This window comes from Notechis scutatus, chromosome 1 (genome assembly GCF_049901735.1).
Source record: "Notechis scutatus isolate UNSWTSFEM ecotype Mainland chromosome 1, rNotScu1.2, whole genome shotgun sequence".
Classification (NCBI taxonomy): Eukaryota; Metazoa; Chordata; class Lepidosauria; order Squamata; family Elapidae; genus Notechis; species Notechis scutatus.
The window spans coordinates 271,959,913-271,968,062 of NC_142009.1; the positions used below are offsets into that span (position 1 = coordinate 271,959,913).

General features: G+C 39.9%; 1 long non-coding RNA gene across 5 annotated transcripts in view; it reads left to right on the top strand.

Annotated features, from left to right (window-relative positions):
• LOC113414309 (uncharacterized) overlaps positions 1-8,150 on the top strand; it is a 54,447-nt gene that overhangs the window by 43,498 nt on the left and 2,799 nt on the right. The window lies entirely within an intron of this gene.

Sequence of the window (8,150 nt, forward strand, 5' to 3'; positions counted from 1 at the left end):
GCTTAGTTTCAATGACTTCCTCTGGCTTTCAGGTTGTAAAAAGTAATGTGATTATATGCAATTATTTGTGTGTGTGTGTGTGTGTGTTTTAGTTCTGATGTTTGCATAATAACCTTCCATCAAAGAGTTCATGTTTTCATTTTTCGTTTTATTGTTCCAACAACCCTGGCAAGTTAGAATGAGAGATCTCGATGGAACTTAAGACACTCAGTCAATTTTGTACCTGAGCAGGTTGTAGTGCAGTAAGGTTTCCAAAGAGCAGGAATTTTTAAAAATCAAATATACTTTGTTTAAAAAAATTAATATGTTCGATTGAAATTGAGAAGGTATTGATATAAGTTTTGGTCAGTTTAAAACTGCAGCTTTGAATTTGATACTTGAATTTTCCTTTTGCTTAATGGATTAGCACAGGGGTGGGCAATTAATTTTCCCAGGAGGCCACATGAGAAATTGGGGATGGTTGTGGAGGGTGGCTGCCCCACACTGCCACTGCCCCCATTGCTGCTATGGGCTGGACGGGGAGAAGGCCAGATACGGCCCACAGGCTGTAAAATGCCCAGATCTGGGTTAATCTCTGAGTGGACTGTATAATTAGATTGTGATATGGCTGAAGACTGATACTAATCACACAATTATTGCAAAACAAAAATCTGTAGATAACATATGATGTCAGTAAATCAAGATGTCAGTAAATAATCAAAACTGATGTCAAAGAAATGAGGTAATAATTATCAATTTTATTTCCATTGGTCATAGTCACAGAATTGACCCCACTCGGTAAAAAGCGTCCACGAAAGAGATCTAAAACAAAATGGATCGATGAAATCAGCAAGTTATTGTGGGCCTAATTGGCAAAAAAAAAAAAAAGTATAGGTTGGAAACATGCAGAAGGGGCCTTCACCCTGCAGTAGATAGACAATGGCTAGACTGATGATGAGGATGATTTCCATTGGTATATATTTTAGATGTAATGATGGTGAATTTAGGAACGATGGCAAATATCAATTGTCATGGACATTTTTCTTCATTGTACAAAGTCCTTGCTTTGCTTGCCAACTAATTCCAAAAACTAAAAATGACAGTTTAGGGAATATTAATAATTCAGCAAAATATACCACATTAGCATTTATGCTGCCTTTGCCTCTCCATTTTGGGTACATGCAGCTCTACTTAGTGGAAATCTTACAACAATCAGATTTAATCTAGAGAAACCATTATATAGAATACCAACATTCATGTTCTACTACATCTGTCTGAAAAGTCTACCTCAATCTGTTTCTCGTTAATTGTGGCTGCTTGTAGGTGAACTACTGAACTTTACAACCTGTGTTCTATTTTTAAGTTTAAAAAAAAAAAGTATTTGCAGTTGCAGCAGTATCAATCTTTAGTTGCAGTATGAGTCCCATCTAGTGGTTAAACTATCTTTTTTAATTTCCCTGCCCAGAATTTAGTTCCCTCAAGCCATTGGTGGAAACAAGGTAATCTTAAGCTCTAAATTTCATGGTGCCTTTGCTGCTATTTCTAAATGAGCCTCTGTTCCAATAATGTTGCAGAAGACACATTGGAGAGGGTAGAAAGGTGAGGGAAAGAGGGGCTGGGGAGTGGGTGTAAGACAGTGAAGAACGAGGATAAGATTGAATGCTATGAGATTGCCATTACTTGCGTAGGGGGGATGTGTGTGTGTGTAGGTATGTAAAGCTAGGAGAAGAACGCATTACAGCTTGTTTCAAGGGGTGGCTAAAATAGGTGGTTTCGAAGAATAGGGAGGCCTTGGGGACCCTACAGGAGAAAATTCTGTGATGTATTCTAACATCTTTGTGAATCTTATACGTGCTTGTGAAGTGCATGTGGGGCATAGCTATTGAATATATGAAGCATGATCCATGTGCCTGCCAGATGAGTACATTTATATCATGCTCTATTTCAGGGGTACATTTGAAAACATTGTAACAGGGATCCCTCCCTATAACCAGTTTGAGTGGCCGTGTTTTCTGTGAACAAAACCTGCTTATTCAAACACTGTTAGAGAGAAATAATGATTCTTCGCAGCTCCTCTTTTTCCTTACAAAATGTCCCCTGTACATTGGGGAGTGGGGAGAGGAAGGAAACCTTGTAGAGTACCGTGTGAGTCTAAATGAAAAGCAAAATTGTGTTGGTTCAGCTTCTGTGTTACTCTAGACAGTAATGGGTGGGTGTGTTGGCATGAATATTAAATAGCAAGTAGGAAAGTAAAGCAACACTCTTTCATTGGTCTGCTTGTGCCTGTTGTGTTCAGACACAGGCTGTGCACGAAAGAGCATGGGCGTCCTCTGGTGGCCTTCAGGCCACACAAAAACTCTACGGTGGGAAAAGTAATGAAAATGTGAAGCTAGCAGCTCTCATCATATCTAACATACAAGGGAAACAGCAATTTGGAAAAACTAGCCAGCTTAAAGATTAAAGAACTACCTGTCGATTGAAGCTTTAATACTAGACAATTTTGATGCTCTTTGAAAAGAATCACATGATCCATATACGGCAGATCAGTGAAATAAACCATAGAAGACTGCAGTTACATGAAACTGAAAATGTTTTATCAAGCATATGCTAGGATTAATCCTTAATTTGAGAGAGCAGTCAAGACCTATAATAAAAGTGCTTAAATTACTTTTATGCAGAAAGGGATTGCTGTGTTCTTCAGGTCATTGGGGAAGAGATTAATGGTCAATGCCTGGAATGCACTACCTGACTGTTGTTACATCCTCTAACCCCCATTCCTTTAACCTTAAACTATCCACTATTGACCTCACCCCATTCCTAAGAGGTCTGTAAGGGGTGTGCATAAGTGCACAATTGTGCCTACCATCCCTGTCCATTTATTTGTACCTATTTCCTGTATTCTTACTCATATTTATACTTATACCTATTATCTTGTAAGCAATTGACAAATCAAATCAAATAAATTAAAAAAAATAAAGAGATACGTTGGGATCCCATGTGATTCAAAAGGGGACAGTAAGACACTACGTGTATGTACCATATTCAAAGTGCTATATTCTCTGCAGAGAGAGACACTAGGAAACTTGCAGCAGCATCACACTGACAGAAATGAAAGTCCTACTTTCCACAATACACTAAGACAGGATTTAGTGAATAAACTACAATTAGATGGGTTTACATAACATACTAAACCAAAAACTACAGCATCTTGTTATGGATTTGGGCAATATATGATCATCACTCAAGATGACCTGGGATGTCCAAAATAACCTACATTCAATCTTAAAGGTAAAGTAATTTAGGTGGTGTTGTGACGCATCATAATTGGTCAAAAATCACTCCCATGTAATAAAGAAGGGGAGGCAGAAGCTGTTAACAAACCCATATATTTGCAAGAAAGAAGATACCGTGTTTCTCATATAATAAGGCCGGGTCTTTTTTTTTTTTTTTTTTTGAGCCCCCCAAAAACGGCTAGGCCGTCTTTTTGGGGGTGACTTAATTCCCCCCACTTGCATCTTTGGGCAGGTGGGTGGCAACGGCTTGGATGTTGACCTCGGCGTTGGTGGGGCACTTTGTATCGGGGTCAACGCAGGCAGCACCATATCCGGGTGTGCAACAAAAGTACTTCCTAATGGCAAGCCCCCCCCCCATTTCGCATGTTTTAATATAGGCCTTAATTTGGGGGGATGGGCTTAATTTCATTTCATGCCTATAAAACATGCTGGGACTTCCTATTGGGGGAGGCCGTATTGTTGGAGAAACAGGGTAGTAATTGGGGTTTTTACTGAGAAATTTAACACATCCAATTTGAATTTTAGTTTAAGAAAAAATATGCTAATTATTAAATATTTCTTGGGCTTTATTTGGGAAAGGAAACGTTATTTTCTCCTCCATGCTGCATCGAGAGCCCAGGATGGGTTGACTCCTTCCTATGACGTCATAGCTGAGTCTGTACTAAGATATAAAAGCCAGCCCCCGGGAGAGACCCCAGCTTTTGACTCAGCTCCTTTCAGTCAGTAGCTGTGTCTCTGAAAGCGTTCTGTTAGATAGCAATCACCAGTGATCTTCAGGACTTTTTTCTTCTCTTCAAGCAGCTCCCAGGGATCTGGGCAGCGGGCTCTCTCCTCTCCTCTCCTCCCCCCCCCTCTCTCCCTCCCTCCCTCCTGCAAGTTGGGAGCAGCTTTACAGAGCTCTGTGCAGGCAAGCTGGGCAGCGTCTGCAGACCTCCCCCACGCCTGCAGTTTGGAGGGATCGTAAACATGATCGGCAAACTGATAAGAGCTCAAGCCAGCTGATCATGTAGCTGGTTGCTGTGTTTTTCCCTTGCTGACTTCGCTCGGGGCTCTGTATAGCCTAAGGAGCGATTCTTCAATCTTGGAGCCTGTTTTCCAGTAGTCAACCTATCCTGGGCTCTTGCAGCATAGATAGAAAGGGCTTTCACGGTAACTTCTACCAACGCCGATTCCTTTCCAAAATGTTATTTTATGGGGAAAATGTTCAGAGGTAATTAAATCTTCATGGCAGTCATTTTCCCAAGGTAAGATTTTTCTTCTCCTCTGTAAGAATGTTCTTATGCCTGGTTTTACTTTGAATCAGTTATTTAATGTTTACACCAGACCAGAACATTTCTTTATCATTGCAGTTAGAAACTTGTTTCCAAATTTTTATCCAGGAAATCAAAACTAATGTTTGAAGACTTAATTTCAAAAACAATTGTTTATAAATATGTTTCCAAAAAAATATAGCACTACATCTGTGTACCTTGAGTTGTATTTGTACATGTAAGCAGGGCAGTAAGACTTAAAACAGGTTTTACTTTTAGAAAAGCCAGGCTAGATAAGTTGATATGAACAGGAATTATATACTTTTTATCATTCTTTCTCTCTTAGTATATTCCAAAATATTTATAGTGCCCATCAACCATAGCTAAACGTGATGGGATCTATAGTCTAATACAGAGTTCCCCAACCTTTCTGGCTTTGCAGTCTGGTAGGGGTAAGAGGGGATGGTTCCGTGTGAGCAAGTATGCATGTGCGCATAGCTCCATTTGCATGAGCAAATTTGCTCATGCAAATGAAACACACGATCGCGCCTGCCTGCTTTTTGTGCAAGTAGGGATGCGTGCGCATCTGCTCACCCATTTCCATGGCCCGGTCCAAAATGGCTTCAAGGCCAGGCTGTGGGCTGGGGCCTAATATACACGCCTGGAGCCTTCAGTCAAAGAAGGTTATTCTTAACATATGTAGAAGATGCTAGACGATTTTAATCAATCAGCAAACCCTGTTAGAGGATATACTCTTGAATATACATAGTGCTAAAAGAATAGTAAATAATTCAATAGCAATACTTCCCATTTTCTAAAAAAAGAAACCATAGTTTTCTTAGGAACAGCATATGGGATTAGCTGAATTGGTAATGAATGCTAAGAGAAATTCATTGTATTTTAAATACATGCAGTTTCTTAGGAAATGCATAAAGACCAAAAGGCCTTGGTTCTGCCTTAAACTATGTAAGTAGTCCTCAATAATGAAATTGGGACCAGAATTTCTGTCGCTAAGCAATGCAGTTATAAAGAACGTTGTCTTGTGTCTACATCACTGACCAACAGAAATTCCAGCACTTCTGCTCACTGTCATTAAGAGAATCACTGGATTGATAAACAAGGGTGTCGCATGGTCATCAGTTGAGACCTCCTGTCAACGTCCTTGTTCATCTTGCTTGTAGGAAACTAGCGAAGAAGCAGGTAGATGATGATTGCACAACTGTGGAACACTGCAATGTTGCAATGACAAGTCACGTGCTGAGTATCTGGAGCGCGATCAAGCGACTATGGAGATGGTGACATAAAGACTACTTGTACCATTTGTTCAGTGGCGTCATCGTCTGGTTGCTTAACAAGTAGTTGTTAAACAAGGCCTATCTGTATCTGTAGGAGGGAGAGAGGAAGTTTTGTCTCTTGAAAACAGACTCATTTTATTACCAACATTTCAGGTAAGAAACAGATGCATGGACATGTCTAGTGATTGAATAGGCTTATAAATGAGAAGTGATGGAGTCTCCACTGAAAAGGAATTTGTAACAGGCCCGAATTTAGTATTGTGAGACAAAACCAGCTGGCGGTAGATGAAGATACCTTTTCTACACAGCGCTTCTCAAGGCAGGTGATGTAGGCAGAAAGTAATAGGAGATCTGGCTATTGACTTGGCCAACAAGAAGAACAATGCAGAGCAGAAAAAGTTAAAGGTGACAGTTGTATGTTGCAGGGAATACTACCAAACAGAACCTTTGCTGCTGCTTCTAAGAACCGAAAAGAACAAAATAATAGCTAGCAGAGTCTAGAAGAAATAACTCAAGAAAGGAGGCAGGCAATGGCAATGGGATTGTGTTTGCCTTTTAAAAACCTAGGTTTTAGATCAAGCTACTGATGCATTTCCCCCCCTGTATTTTCCAACATATTCTGCATTTATTCCCACGTGAACACAAAGCAATGACAGCGAAGCACAAGAAACTTCCCTCTGGAGTCATCTACAATATCCAAAACTCAGATCCTCATGTTTGTTCAAGGATTTTCTCCCTGTGATTTTTCAAAGGGATGTGGGGAGATCTAAACTAGTCAGCTTCTGCATCAGGCATGTTAGCAAAAATAGTCTAATCAAAGTAAAAGTGTAACTAAGCCTAAAGAGACAAATCTTGCTGAGCAAAAAACAGTGTAACTTTCTCAAAGGCAAAAGCAAATCCATCTTTGTGACGTTTTTGAAGTTCAGAATGTCTAAGGGGTACTTGGATAAGTATTTGCTCTTTTATCTAACAAGCTTAAATGGAAGAAAAAGGCATATGAATTGACAGCTTATTCAGCAAGGAATTTGGAAGAAGAGTTCCTCAGGAACATATGGTGGGATTGGTGCGTTTTAATCTTTTATAAATAAATCATAAACGATGAGCTTGACCAGTTTTCAGAAACTACTTACAATGGTAGAAACCAAAAATGACTGAAGGGTTCTACAAGACATTGTTTAAACTAGGGAATGGTGCATGCAGTTCTATGGAAATGTCAAGTGATGCACATTGGGAATCCATCCATCTTCCTATATATGCATGAAGTTATACATATATTTCATTTATGAAATCATATACATATGCACACAGGACTGCATTTGTAGTGGTTAGAATGCTCCCTTTGATGTGAGAAACAAGAGTTCAAATCCTACTAGTACCTACCTTACCAATAGAGGTCCTTGGGCTTCATCTGCCTACTTCAAACATAAGTGACATGAACTAGGAAAGTCACGCTGGCTCAGATGTGACCCGAAAAAACAAGATCTGCATCAGAAGTTGGGGAACCAGAATAGTCTTGACAAGTGGGGAGCTGGAACAAACCATACATGAACAAGAAAATCTGGAATTGATAAAATACTATTACAACAGTAGACCTAATGAGAGGAGATACATGAAACATCTGAGGCAACTATGGATGGACAGAAGATAAACAGCCAGTTAATCAATGCTTCGGTTTGAGATAGAACCACCACACATTTTATCCCAGACTTGAAGTAGACCTGGAAGAATAAGTAGATGGGTAGCCAACACTTGAACCTGGAATGTAACTGCTACCTTTCCATTGCAGAGCCCTGCAGCTGATAATAGGTAAACTAGCCCTAGTCATTTGAGAAGTTACGGGGCTCAGTGGAGATGTACCATGCTAGAAGATGCCACTAGAGTCCACGCAGCAATAACAATCGAATTTAGCCTTAAAAACTGCTTTACAGCCTAAATGGTTTACAGAATCAATATATTGCCCCCATTCTCATTTTACTGACCTCAGAAGGATGAAGGCTGAGTCAACCTTGAGCTGCTGGCAGAATTAGCTTGCAGTATTGCATTCTAACCAAGCCACCACGGCTCTATCTCTAACAATCACTACTACCACCATAATGCAAATCAGTGTATATACTATAGCTGTTGTGAACCTGGAAATGCTTGGCTTCATAATCATGAAAAACAGCAATACATACCCCATCCCCAGAAAATGAAGTTAGTGGCTAAAATCAAGACAATTCTGGCAGGTTAGTCATCTGGTGAAATTACTAAAAAATAAATAAAAGGGACTGCTCAATAAAGGCTCACAACATACAGCTAAGAGAAGCAGAGGCAAGAAGATAAACATCCTGTCC